Here is a 15,584-nt window from a genome sequence, read left to right as displayed (position 1 = left end):
TCAGTTTATTTATTTTATTTTTTAAAGAAAAAATCTTAATTTGCTACAACTTAATATAAAGGGCTTTATGAGAACATTTACGGTTTGTTAAATTCCTCGTTTTTCAGCCTGACAAGACTGCTTAAAAAGTGAATTAGATGAATGTTTTAATGTACTGCAGTCATTTTCTTAGCTTTTAGCTAATGACCTCATCTGGACAAAGCAGATATTTCCATTTCTTATCAGTAATAATTAGAAATATAACTAGTGTAGTCTCATGCCCCCTGAAAACTCTCCAGGAGACTTCAATGGAAGTCTCCTTCCACAAAGGAGATAACTTTGTGGAAGTGATAAGCAATGGAATAAAGAAATTTAAAAGTAATGGCTTTGATTCCATAGGAACATGATTGTTTTTAGAGTTCCTTTAATGTATAAACCCTTGAAGAATTATAAGCAATGCCAAAAAAGAAATGGGCACTCTATAGGAAGAAAAGTAGATCTTTCCAATTCAAAATAAAAAACACAGCCACAAACACAAACAACAAACAAAAAAACCACAAAGCTAACACAACTACATTATAAATCCATAGTGTAGTAGTATATAAAACTCAAATGTTATTTTAGCTCATAGTTTTGTTTTCCTATGTATCTAAACCTTTCTTTTTTTTTTTTTAAACCTTTCATAAAACATTCTACATAGACTTAAAGCTATCCAGTGAGATTTCATTTCCAATATTTCCCCTGCTTGTGAAAGTATAGACAGGAGAGCCACCTTAATAAAAATTAAAATATCAATAAAGAAACATTAAGGAGCTTGGCTTCTCTTATGCTAATCAGCACAGACTATAAGAGAATATTGTTTTATCATTTTAAAATACTTTAAACTGCATTTTGGTTATCACATCTATAATTGCAACGGGTCTTGTGGCAGTGCTTCTCATGTCAGCTTGACCCCAGGACTCCTGAATCAAAAACTTTTTTGGTGTGTTCCAATGATCCATATTTTCAACAACCTTCACAGATTGTTCTCCCCACTCAGTGAACCACAGATAGAGCATCATAGCATCAATAGAATATTAGAGATACAAAGAAACATGCAGTCCACCTTGCATAGAATCTGATGAAATGTATTGATCTTCTCTCCAAAACAAGGCACACAGGAAGTTATACGTCATTTTTACAAAAAAAATTCTGGGACATTCAGAAACGTCTTCAAGACAGAGGCCAAAATATATTTTATTAACAAAAGATTTTTGTTCCCAAGTTAAAAGCACCTAGTTTATTCTATCCAATATTGATTCTATAGATGAGAAAACTAGCCAAGAGTGTTAATATTTTGACTAAGGTCAAACAGATGGACTACTTACATTTTCAGTTTTCAACAATTTAACAGTCAAATTTAACTGGGTTCTAGGCAAAGTGATTTTCAAATAATTTATTCTTTTTTTTTTTTAAGATTTTATTTATTTATTCATGATAGTCACAGAGAGAGAGAGAGAGGCAGAGACACAGGCAGAGGGAGAAGCAGGCTCCATGCACCGGGAGCCCGATGTGGGATTCGATCCCGGGTCTCCAGGATCGCGCCCTGGGCCAAAGGCAGGCGCCAAACCGCTGCGCCACCCAGGGATCCCTCAAATAATTTATTCTAAGATAACTTTTTTCTCTAATGTATATGTAAAAATCACAGTTGGTAAATTGTTAACTTGAGAATAAACTAACTTGTGCCTCGATATCATTCTATTTATAGAGCTTCCTACTACTGATTTGAAGGCATTAACAGGAATTCTTGTAGTTAATTCCATTTTAGTCTCAATACAAAATTCATTGACTTGTATTGATGGAACATATTGAGTGTGGTAAAAAATGAACCTATCATGTTAAATTCAGTTTTCTGGTATTAGAAAGCAAAAATGGAAATTATAATTCCAAGCATTTCTTTATAATTATACTTTTTCTGTCCTATCATCTTCAAATAACTATTCCTCTAATTTTTCTCTCTTTATGTAATTCATTTTATGAAAAACATTTGTACTTTAAGATATATATTGATAAATATCCTCCTGGTCATGTTAATGAAACTTAGTTCTAAAACTCTAGAAGGAAGAAAGAATGTAATGACTTGTCTAAATGAGGAGAATGTATGAACAGATGTGGAATAATTTTCAAAGGAGAAAGGTCAATGTGAGGCACATCAATGAATTATAGAAAGCACTAGATAGTTTCTAATGAAGGGAGAAATAGGGGGACAGAGAGGGTAAATTGGACAAACACAATACAGAACAAAGTAGACATTTCAATCTTGTACTGCAGTTTCTTCCATCATCATTTGGTTGGGAGATCCTCCAATGCCTGCACTTTCCCTTAAATTACTTTAAATTATGTTCCAAATTTAAATTATGCTAAATATTGGTAGTAACTGTGTACACCTGTGCTTCACTGTTGGATGTTCCTGCTCTGATGTACTTTATAAGCATTTACAGCTTTAATGAGGCTGTTTATTTGTAATTGGTCCCTATAGGAATCTGCTGCTGTATTTCATCCAATTTGAGTTATTTTCAGTTATTCTCTGGAGATATCATTTGAAATAATATCTGATGTTGCTTACAATTCAAAGAAAGATATAAGACATTTTTAAATGATAGATAAATGCCTGTACTATAATCCTGCCCTCACAGTTTCACAGTTAGTATTTCCTGCACCACTACTATATACCTTAACTGGCCATTTCTGAAACAAAAGAGAGAGCATCAGCTCTAAGTCAAGAACATCTAAATTAATAACTTTTCGCTTTAACTTCCTTGACATTTGCTCTTGGCCAAGCCCAATTTCTCTGCATCTCAGTTTAGTTATCTGTTAAATGGAAAGAAGTTAGACCTTCTAACCTCATGACTATGACAAAGACACAATGAGATAAAGAGGTTAACAGAGCTTTGTGTTTTGGAAATGGACATGCATTTTTCTGAAATCTGAGCATATTTGGGGTTTTCAAAGGTTTTCAAAGTTTCTTACCTTTTTCTTAAAGGCATGGGAATTCTTGTTAAGTCAAATCAAAGCTATGGACTCTGATTTCTGTAGTCTTTGTCTTTCTCTTTTGTGTCCACTGATGACTGTAAGTTCCTTTGGGCCAATGACCAGATTTTCATCTGTGTTTGTTCTGTTATGAGATGATCTGTAATGTAGTTCTCTCAATTGGTTATTTTGATTCTTGACTTCCTCAGCTCTTCCTTTTCAGATAACTATTTTAATCTTATTATTGTGGTCTTTGATTTTTAAATTTGTGTTCTATTTTTCTTATCTACATTTTCCGTTGATCATTTCATTATGTTTTCTTTTAAAATGAACTCCTTATTTTGTTTCCTTCTTTTGGTTTACTACATTTCTTTCTTTCTTTCTTTCTTTCTTTCTTTCTTTCTTTCTTTCTTTCTTTCTTTCTCTTTCTTTCTTTCTTTCTTTCTTTCTTCTTTCTTTCTTTTTCTTTTATTTCTCTCTCTTTACCACCAATTTTCCCATTTTTTTCTTATTAGTTATGGTTTTCTTGGCAGATACCAGATTGCCATGCTGTACCACTCGTCATTTGCTCAAATTCAATGTGGTCAGCTCTCCCACTTTCTCTATCTTTAAAGCAATTTTTCTTACATCAGTAACTCCCTACTTACCCAGGACTGTTTGTCTTCCCTCTAAGCTCCCATTAGAAGGGAATTTTATTCTGCATTTGTAGTTTGAGCACATGGAAGAATTTCAGTTTGGTCTTCTTTTCTTCTAAGATCCTGGCAAATATTCTCTAACAAGATTTAAGATATCTATTTTCATAACTTTGGGTTTCTTACCATTACCACATTTCTGCAAGGAACACTGGAAAATGTCAAAATTTTACACTTTTCTTACTTCTGCAGAAATCCTATGTCTCATGCAAATCTTCGTTCACTTCTTTCCAATGTCAACTGTAATAATGAGAATTCTCACAATTGTGCCCCCCAGTCAGTCATATTCTTTCTTGGTATTAATTTTGAGAGTCATTGTGTGTGTGTGTGTGTGTGTGTGTGTGTGTGTTTTGAACATGGTATGGAGTCTGAGTCAAGGTACCAGAATCTTTATTTCTTTTTGGAATGAGGTGGCATCAGTTCCTTCTGGGTTACTACTGTGAATTCCTCTCTTTTATAAGATTTGTGGCTTCATATTCATTTTATTAGGCATTGGGGGCAATAATTCTATGACTTGAGTTTCTTCCACCAACTTTCTTACTCTTCAGTATATTTCCTATCCTTTTGTTTTTAAACTCAGTGATGACAGGAATGAAATTTGTATTCCTCTTATAACTTCTCTGATGGAATTCCGTAGCTTCCCCTGACCCCACAGAGACATATCTAGTTATAAAAACAAGAAAAGTTAGCATTGTGCCTGTAAGTTTTTTGTTGATGTATTCAATCATTTCATACTCCCTTTCTAAGCACCTTGGTAGTATATTCCACAAAGGATGTAGTTCTGGTATTGGTGGGCATCTGGTAAAGAATACACTTTGGTATCATGAGATATAAACTAGGTGAAAACTGAATGCAAAGATAAGGAAATGAGAAGAATATGTTCTCCTTTACAATTGGGAAAGATGAATTATTAGGACCTCATCTCAGATAGAAGAGAAACTAAGCTTGTCAGTAAATTGAGCATTTTCTTATATTTATTAATCTGATTTACATGGAAACAAAATAATCTGGGTTAAATATGTAAAAACAACACGGACAGTTTAGAAAGGGGGATCTTTTGGCATTTCGAAACTATTCCACTTCATATTTGGTTTACAGTATCATTTAAGGTCAAATGAGCCAAGCTCTCTAATATTTAAAGTAAATGGTAAAAGCAAATTGTCAATATCCCAGCATGGAATGGCACCTAGGTATAGTGCTTGTATTTACCCTTCAGACATGATTAGATACCTTGACTGCATTCTTTGCAATCTATATCTTCTTTTGATTTACTAAGAAATGTTGGTTCCATAAGAGAAAGTCATTTCTTTGAAACCAAACCTCCATGCAGGTATTTTTTAAGTGTCAGATTGACAAGTGCTATAAAACAATACACTTCTCATCTATTATACATTCTCGCCCTTCTCTGCATAACAATAGATTGATGTGATGAAAGGAGGGGCTGGATAATAGATCCAGAGCAGATGTGTTTAACATTGTTCTCTGAAGAATAACTATGTAGTTAAGAATAACACTTTACTCTCCAAAAATATGATTGGGGAGGACCAGTATTTTACCCAGAGGACAGTCAAGAAGCAAGGATGATTCTCAAGTGATTTTTTTGTACTTAGATGAATCCTTTAATACTCTTTACCAAATCCACTTAATGATAAAATCCCTGTAGCAACACTTCATCGTGTGAAGTATTTCAACCTTAGATTTTTTTTTTAACATACTATAATGCATACATGGAGTGCTGTTCATGTCTGTGGGTGATAGCTGAATATAAAGGCTGTCTCCATGGTAGATAATAATATTTATGACAGGAAGAAGATTGAAAAAGGAAACATTTTAACAATACTTTTAAGTATCCAAACTACCGAAGAAAAATGCTTTGGAAGATTTTTCTGTCATTTTCCAGATTTCACTCTGCTTTTCAGCCAATTTCTTACATGCAGACATGAAACCTTTACTAACCTTTCTTTTACTCTAAGTATTATATTTATATATACATATATATATCCTATTTATATAATTAATCATGGAAATATTTTTCTATACAATGAAAAAATGTATTTCATTATACTTTCGAGGAAAAGAGGACTTACGAGAATAATTTTGTAGTATATTTGAAGAAATGGCACATTAAGAAAGGATAATTCAATAGTTCTTTGGACTATTTTTCTTGTGCAAGGCTAGAGGCTATTCGAATGGACATATATTCATGTGAATCAACTATTTTTCTGCAAGAGGAAGATGGATGCAGGATATTTGTCAGTGGCCTAAGGAAACGTCACAGATGTGCTCCTCCCTTTTTACTCCCTTAAGGAAATGGACCTTTAGAATTAGGATTCATAAGATACTATGCCTATATCTCCTTCTTTTCTCCACTTTCTGCACAGCTTCAAGAGATAGGTATCATCTATCTATCTATCTATCATCATCTATTTATCAATCTATCATCTACATCTATCACCTTCTTCTATCTATTATCCATCTATCTATCCATCTACTTGTAATGATAATCTGGAAACCATACGTTTAAAGTCTTTGCCTTGATATCGATGTAGTTTGCAAATACTGCTCAGATTTTGTTATCAGCAGTATCTTTAATTTGTTATCTTGGGCATTCTATTATTATTCTAAGTGGAGAGTTTTCACTATGTTGAGTGATCTAGGGTCTCATGTTTTACATTAGCATCAGAAGTTCATTATGTGAATAGAGTCAAAAGCAAATTAATTCTAATGGCATAGAAATGAGAAAAGTTTGGGAGTTGAAGGTAGTACAAATAAGAAAGGTATATATTCCGGAAAAAATAATTTCTAATTTATATTCTCTCATATATATCTCTATCTATATATCTGAGACCATCCTGTTTAATCTTTTAAAACTTTATTATCATTTGTTTTTTAATTGGTAACAACATATAAAATACTTATTGTGTGCCGGGCACTGTTCTAAGTAGTTTACAATTGACACCTCACGTAATCCTTATAACAATCAGATGACATTGTATGCACAAAGTTTATGAAGGAACCAAACTTCGAAAGCAAGAATAAAGAATGAGGAGAATGAAACGAGAAAGAGAGAAAACAAAAATAAAAGTCAATTATTGAATGTTGATCATTGTGGGCTTTGGACGCCTGACTCCACCAGGTCCTTCTGAGGAGCTATGTAATTGTCTGCCTGAGGAATGAAATAGAGGATTTTTCTATCAGCTCCATGCCTTGAGATTTGGTCCTTAGAGATTTGGTCCTTAGAGTATAGATACACCACACCCATGTGACATTTGTATATGAATGTCAAGTGTCTTTTTCAGGTGTCCCATGCCTCTGCAACAGAAAAGTCCTAACATACATATACATAGTCCTGTACGTATGGTACATACTTGACTTTAGTCACCACGAGTGTGAAGTAGATTAAAGCCTGCTTGGAATTGTTCACCATAGCCATGGTTGTAGTCAGAGAATATATGTCAGTACAAAAGTAATATTCATATGGTCCATTCCTGCCTCACTTGGATCCACTCACAATATGCATAAGTCCCTTGGCAAGAATTTCATACTTAATGCTTATTATTGGAACAAGCTATTGTCCTTGCTGTGATAGCCAACTTCCTCTTCCACTACCTCTCATTCTGTATTTTCTTCACATTTGGACATCACATCAACTGGGCTGATGTTTGCCTATTTGGTTGACCCATACCTCAGCACAAGTGTTTTGGGGCATTGGGAATCTTGCATTTACTTGCAATTCATCACTTACTATTAGGATGGGGCATGGGAGTATCAAAAATGTCTTAGTGAATTCTAGACCTACTATTTCCTATCTCATTCTGTAGCAGAATTCCTAGCTCCTTATCATAATAAGGGTTAATTATCTACCTTCTATGTAATAACTCTGTTTTCTTCTTCTTTCTGCTCTCCTAGCAAAAGAACTGTAAAATGATCAACCGAGTTATAGCTGACTGACTCTTTCTAGGTAATGCACTATATTGTACAATGTAGAACCCAAGTAATTCTTGCTTTTCCATAAAATGATTCCCTCAGTCTAAGTAACATATGCATAGATAAAGAATTCTCTGATGCTGGAGCTAGCAGTATTCCTGAAGCCAGAAAAGAGAAATCTAAATTAGTAGGTATTAATTCTAGAAGATGAATCACTGTCTCTTCCATCGTGGTAGAAGTTCAACATAATCCACTTGCTACTAAGTGACTGGCCTGAGAGATTTTGCCATATTGAGAGTTCAGTGTCAGTCTCTGAGGCTAGCAAGTTAGGCATTTGGTAGTGACAATATGACACTGACAGTAGTATCACTAAATTGACTCTAGTGAGATGGAGCCCATGTTGTTAATCCCATGTTTAACCACCATCCCTGCCACCATGGCCATTCTGTTTATGTTCCTTTCTCTCATGCAGTGGAATTGTTGAGGACATAGGCTACTGATGACCTTAGGCTAAGTCATCCCATCTACTTGGCTAATGTGTTTCCCCTGTGTTGGATGCTCTATGGCTAGGCCAATATCAGACATATAAATCTTCATACTTCATCTTCCATAGGTTCATCCATATGTCTCTTGCCCAGATTTTTTTTTATTCCTGATCTTCTAATATTTACCTCTGAAGCCATTTACCATTGTCTATAGAATTCTGTGTGTATGCAAGTCTTAAGATACTTCTCTCTCCAAACAAATCAGCCAATCAAATGTGCTCCCTGGAGCTTTCCCAATGATAGGACTTCTCACTGTTGTTACTCTTTTGGACCACGCATAAGTAGCACTGTCCTTTTTTTTTTTTTTTTTTTTTAAGTAGCACTGTCCTATAAAAGAAATCCATTTGTAATTTACCTCTACATCCTGAAGCTGTAAATACATCTTCAAATGAAGTTTTCTGTCTTCTATAAGAGAATGGTAGGAATGGCTCTCCCAAGAGATCAGGAGTATGAGCTGAGTGGCTTGCTTCAGTGTAAGAAAGACAAGTGATGTGAGAACTTGATCACCTAACTTACTTGTGCCCTTTAACCTTTCTTATATCTTAGACCCCAGGTGTGATCCTGAACATACTATTTTCATTGTATCATGGATGGATAGCACCACTCAACTACATGACTTGGTGAATCTGACAATAACTGACTCAGAATGAGCAGTACTAGTCACAGAATTATCTTTTCTCTCATGATAAGGGACATTAGCATGCCGGCCTCCTGTCACAGAATGATGACCTTCGCCACAGCCCTAGGGCTCTGCAATAATACTTGGTAATTTCCAGAGATTCCACACAACACCCTTATCCACCAGAGATACATCTAACATCATCAGATCTGCTGGGTCATATGACTTGGATGGCTGGGTAGATATCTCTATAGCCTAGGACCTGCTACACAGTCTTGTCTTGCCCTTGGCCTCAAAACTGACAACACTTCAAATGCCCTGACAATAGGTTGGAGAATCTTCTTCCAGTTTAAAATGTATTGCTTCAAAACTCCAAAGACACCTAGCAAGTGCTATAGCACTTAGTGACTTATTGATAGGGGAAGAAGTTGTAGCAACTTGTTATTTTTGCCTGAGATGGGAAATCCTGGCTTGCCATAGACCAGTATATTCCTAAAAAAATTTTACATATAAAACAGCTCTTGAATCTGCATATTTTCCCTTTTATTTCCAACATGCCTGTTTTTAAAAAGTATTCAGAATATTTGCTACTTCCTGTTCAATTTTGCATAATGCTGTAAAATGATAGACAAATATGGCCTTTGGAAGAATGTTAATTGCTAGAGACTATATTTAAGTAGTTGGATATTTATCTCTTATACCATTTAATATATAATAGAATATTATTTTACTTAAAAACTTAAGTTTTACTTAAAAACTTGTATTTTTTATAATTAGATGATTCTTTCCCCCAATGAATTATAAATTCCTTGAGTGCAAAAAGCATACATAATTTATTCTTTTTTATAGCCACAAATATCCTTCCAACATCTTGCTTAGAGCTGAAATAAAGATGAGTTGATTTGATTAAAAACTAATGATTATGAAGGTAATAATTGAAATATATAACCTGAGGAAGTGTTAAATTGCATTAAGGAAAAATAGGATAGTACCTGCACCAAATGTAAGAAAAAATGAGGAATTAAAAAAACAAACATTTTTAATGTGCCTGTTATGTGTTGACCACCTGTGCTTTATCTAGGATAGGGTCAGCAATGTGATGTTCTTGTTTAAGAAGCAAACACCATTAATGAGATTCAGAAATAAACCTAGCATATTTAGACACGACTGTCTTCATTCCCTGATAATTTTCTGTTAGCACTAGAAAAATACAAGACATCATTTTTAAGTGTATTTTTAGCCAATTATATGGCTTTACCATGGAAACACATAATTGAATTAAATATTTTTTAAAAATAAGGAAAATAAGCATCCTGGATTATTTTCACATAAACTATTCAGTATTTCCTCTATTTCAACAGCTACTGCAGTTATTAAAAGACCAACTTCATTTCCATTACTATGTGCTAAAGAAATCCTTTCCTACAATCCCAATTCATATTCTGGGATTGGAACACATTACTTCTATGCATCACATCACAGCATCTATTTAAAGTGAGGGACCAATCATGTCATTGGATCAGAATAGGTCTAGTCTTGGGACGCCTGGTTGGTTCAGCGGTTGAGCATCTGCCTTTGGCTCAGGGCATGATCCAGGATCGAGTCCCACATCGAGGTCCCTACATGGAGCCTGCTTCTCCCTCTGTGTATGTCTCTGCCACTCTCTCTCTGTCTCTCATGAATAAGTAAATAAAATCTTTAAAAAAAAAAACAGAAAAGAATAGGTCTAGTCTTTTCTCTGGAGGAGAATTGCTAGAAGGAATGAAGACATAAACACTGATTAATAGCATTTTGTTTTTTTTATAAATTTAATTTATAAAATTTAAAATTTTAATTCTCCAAATATGTCCAGCACGTATGTTTAAATAATATTAAAAATGTAAACCAAGTAAGACAAATACATTTTCTTCTAACTGAATGGCAAAACTGATGCAGCATTCCCTTAGGTTTTTCCCATTATATTTTTTCACACATACACATACATTATATATATAGGTTTTGACCTTTGAGTCCAGCTAGTTTTTATGAATTTCAGGTTATCTTTGAACATATTACTATTTGGTTACTGTTTTTCCTTGCTTTCCTCTACTTGGGTGTCCTGTTATTCTTATCAACTACTATCCTACTGACATATAGCAACTTCAGGCAACCACCAAATTTGAAGGCAATAATAATCTTCTCATCTCTTCTTCATCAGCTCCTCTTTGAGGTTCCTTAATAGTGATTTTTTCTTTGGTCATTTGACTTTATGTTTTTTGGCTTCCCTCATAACTGTGTAAGGTCTAGTTATAATACATTTCTTATTCCATAGCACTCATATTTGTTCTGATTCCTTGAGTGACAGCAGTAATACAAGTACCTTCTTACTTTACCTTTCAAGTCTCTCAGTCTCGTTTTTCATAGATATCCATTTGTCTCGTGTGATGCATGTAATTTGTCCAATTCTTTCTTGGAATTTATTAATTCTGTGCTATTAGACAATCCACAGTTTTTCTTGTATTCACTTTTCACTTTCTTTTTAATGTTAGAAATGGGTTTTTTGCTCTTCCTCCAAGTTATCTTTTCTAGTATATTTTGTCTTGTTTTATGTTCCTTCTTTTAGGCTTTTAATAATTTTGGATATACCATTGTATAATGTCTTTCAGATGGTCAACTATTTTCTGAAGCTTTCTGGAGGATTTCAGTCTGTTCTTTATTGTGTCTATTGACACTCCTTTGTTGTAAAACCTTGTACATTTTGTAATTTTGAAATGTAAACTCTTAGTCATGGATCTTCTTTAGTAGAAATCATTTTAGACTTGAGATGAGATTATGATCTTTTACAGTGTGGTTTTTATTTCCTTTTTGTCAACCACCCAATGATTACACTGGTAAGGAAAATAATTTTGTATTATTATTATTGTTATTATTAAATTTTAATGTATAGAATACTAAAGTAGTTTAAAATCTAACTGTGATGCTTCTAGTTAGAGGAAACCCTTACTCCCTAAACTCAATATGCACCTTGATTCATTATCATACACTGGGAAGAACTTTCACTGTACATACTGACTAGCATCCTCGCTAAATTTTATCATCAAGACTTAAATTTTTTGTATAAGCTTTTGAATAAATTGTTATTTTGTCATTCATGGACTATATAATTCAATAATGAGAAGGAAAATATTTTCGCTATTAGATTATTATTAGCTGATTTTATATGATTTAACTATTAATCTGCATTAAATTCTCACTATACGATTTTATAAAATATAAGGACTTTTAGCATTTTGCTATATATACTGTTATATTTCATAACACTTTAAAATTTTTATTTATTTATTCATAAGAAATATATACATAATAGGCAGAGACATAGGAAGAGGGTGAAGCAGGCTTCCTGTGGGGAGCTTGATGTAGGACTCAATCCCAGGACCTCGGGGTCAGGGATCACACCCTGAGCCAAAGGCAAATGCTCAACCACTAAGCCACCCAAGTGTCCCTGTACAGTGTTATATTTTTATTTTAATATATTTTGTTTATTATGCTCTGGCACATTTTTGTTAGAACTTGAATCCTTTTGTACTTGAGCTTAGTATGTTAGTCTTGATAAATTATTTAATATTTCTGAGAAATTACCACTTAGGAATAATACAAATACAGAAAATTCAAATACAGAAAACTAATTGATTTGGGGCTTAAATGCTAATGAAATTTGTGCCTGAATAATTATATTTAATGAAGCAGAGACTTCATAAACCAAACACATTACAGCCCAAAGAAAAATCTTAATTTACAATAAATTCGCTTATTATTTTTTTCAAAAAAATTGTTGATTGCTTAACATGTGTCAGGTAGTGAGCTGGGAATTCATTGGTGAACAAAATATATTTCTTGCCAGCATGCAAGTGAAAAAGGTAGGCGCTAAAAATATGACAGAAAACATGTAAAATTACAACTGGTAAGTTTAAAATAAAATAAACACAGGATCTATGAAAGTATATGGTAGAGAGATAACAACCTAATCTGTGGATTCATAGAGAGCTTCCCTGAGGAAATAATGCTGCAGGTGATATTTAAAGTAGATATTTAGGGAAAAATGGGAGGTGTGGGGAGGTGTGGGGAGGAGAATTTGGAAGGTGAAACATCATGTACAATTGACATTCAGTTATAGGCCATAAAGAAAAAGGGCAAGGCAGCTAAAACCTGCTGAGACTGAGACCATGATGCATGGTGAGATTTAGAAATAGGTGAGGAATGCACCATGCAGGTTTTTGAGGCTATCATGAGAATAGTGGTTAGTTTTTAAGCATTGAGAGCCATAGGAAGGCTTATGGGTGTTCATGTGGGAAGGACAGCTTTAGGAAGTCCTCTACTTTAAAGTGATTAATGTTTTCATTGGCGGTGTCCAATTTTCTGTTAATCTCATCTCAAATATTTTTACTTTAGATATTTTATTTTTTATCATTAGTTGTTCAGTTGAGTCTTTTAAGAAACTTATCTTTCATGTCCTTCCTTATTATCCTAATTTTTTCTTCTACCTTCTTGATCATATGGAGTAGATTTACAATAGCTTTTTTTAGCTTCATTATCTTCTAGGCGTACTATATATACATTGTTTCTGACTCTGTTTTCATTGATTGTTTTTTACTCCTCATTAAGAACCTTATGCCTACTTTTTATGTGCCTGATAATTCATTAAATGTCAGACATTGTGGATTTTACTTTTTTGGTTCCTGGATGGACTTGTTCAAGGTAACCAAGTTAAGGGCATATAAATATATGTATTAAATAATTTAAGTTTTTTATTTTTAAAAAAATATGTATGTTCCTTTGGAGAAAAGTTCTCCGTTGAGGCTTAAATGTATGTCAAATAGTAAACAATGAAAATACAAACAGTGATATATACTACATCTGACATACTGACATACTATCATTGAGTTTGGGCCCAAAATAGATGAAAAGCACAAAAACTTTCTAAGTGCCCACATATTTTTATATGGTAAAGTATTTGATTCTTTTCTCGGGTCAATTGGGAAATTCAAATTTGGAAGTACAAGGAGCTCTGGTGCCAAAATTATTCTCTTTTTCTTATTAAACTGTATACTTCTTGAGGAAGTGATTATGTCATAGAAAAAACTACTTTTTTATTAGAAAGGTATATACATTCTTAAATTATAAATACTTAAGAATTTTCATTAGCATATTTCTAGTATGAAATAGAATATGAATGATGTCTTAACCTATAAGACAAACTTTTTCAGATGATATATTTTTTTAATAAATCTAAACCACACATAATAAACCATTCTTCTGACAAATTTATTTTTAAAGTAATAATCCTGTCAAAAGCACACAGTTCTTTTGACCAGAGGTTATGTGTCCATTGCAGCAACTTTTCAACTGAAACATAATTTTTAGGATAAGAGTGTTTAAAGACAAGCACACAGACCTTATTGTTAATATATATATATTTTTTCAGTGTATAGAATAATATAATGTATCTTCTACCAAACTTTGTCAAATATTAACTTCAAATTTCATGTGTATGTATTCATAACCTCAATAAAGTGTCCTTTTGAGATTTTTAACTGAATGCTGCCATAATAGATATCTTCTTTTAGCAATTTGCTTTGTTTTCTTTATACATTTTCCCCCTAAGTACTTTTGATATATACCATTCCATATCATTCATTTAAAGTTCAAAATAGGGACCCCTGGGTGGCTCAGCAGTTGAGCGTCTGCCTTTGGCTCAGGGTGTGATCCTGGGAACTGGAATCGAGTCCCATAGCGGGCTCCCTGCCTGAAGCCTGCTTCTCCCTCTGCCTATGTTTCTGCCTCTCTCTCTGTGTCTATCATGAATAAATAAAAAATATTTTTAAAAAATAAAGTTCAAAATAGTGTCACCATATATTACCATTCTCTGTCCTTGAACTTCACATAACTGAAATCTCTGTGTCTAGCCTCCTGCACTCAAGTGTCTGATTATGCGATTCAGTCATTTGTTGCATGTAGTGGTAGTTCTTATTGATATGACTGGTTAAGAATTACACAATGACTTACAATGTGCTAGTATGCAGATTTGGGGGTTTCCTTCCACAGTCCCCTATGCAGTACGTTCATTACTGTGTCCTTCACTTTTCATCTGCTTTGCCTCCCAAAGTCTCTGACTTCTGTCTTCCCTTCCAAGTGAGATCATAGTCATCTTGTGTTCTAGACTCCTGCAGGAAGAACCTGGGAATGGCCTCAGAAAAGATAGGGTTAAGCAGATTTCACCAGCTGTGCTGCTTCTCTTTTTTCAAAGATAGTAGTCTTTTTGATACTTTATTTTTCCAATTCCTTCAGATGATTTTCTTTTATTTTGTCTCTTTGATAATTATTTTTGCCAAGAAAGTTATTCTGATACCAGTTATTTTATCATATTTGAATTGAAGAAAATCCTTTGTGTATAAATTCTTTGTGTTTTTACATGTATTTTGGGGAAATTTATTTCTTTTCCTTTCAGATATTTTTTTTATCTTCTTAAGGAAATGTAATCTATGTAGTAAAAAAGGCATTTTAGTATTTTTATGGTAATTTTTTTTTAAAATTTTGCTTTTTTATTTTAAATCTATGATTGACCTGGAATTGATTTTTGTATATGTTTTCTATTTGGATGTATTTTTTTCTCTTATAGATGAACAGTTGTTTGAGTAAACTATTAAATAATTCATAGAACTACTTATTTATACAATTAAGCTTAAATATGCACAGAAAATATTATGCATTTAATAGAGTAAGCCTTTTTAAATATTTACTTGGATTACGTTTGTTCAGATGCCTATTATACCAGGC

At 33.4% G+C, this 15,584-nt stretch overlaps 2 long non-coding RNA genes across 3 annotated transcripts in view; one reads left to right on the top strand and one right to left on the bottom strand.

Moving 5' to 3' along the window:
• LOC102156412 overlaps window positions 1–15,584 on the top strand; it is a 33,494-nt gene that overhangs the window by 4,254 nt on the left and 13,656 nt on the right. The window lies entirely within an intron of this gene.
• Window positions 11,287–14,940, bottom strand: LOC111090116. The gene is made up of 2 exons (XR_005370927.1): window positions 14,814–14,940; window positions 11,287–11,638 (listed from the first exon to the last, which is right to left on the bottom strand). It is a non-coding gene; the product is annotated as an uncharacterized LOC111090116 (long non-coding RNA).

This window comes from Canis lupus, chromosome 15 (assembly GCF_011100685.1).
Source record: "Canis lupus familiaris isolate Mischka breed German Shepherd chromosome 15, alternate assembly UU_Cfam_GSD_1.0, whole genome shotgun sequence".
Classification (NCBI taxonomy): domain Eukaryota; kingdom Metazoa; phylum Chordata; class Mammalia; order Carnivora; family Canidae; genus Canis; species Canis lupus.
This window is presented reverse-complemented; position numbering and strand designations above follow the sequence as displayed.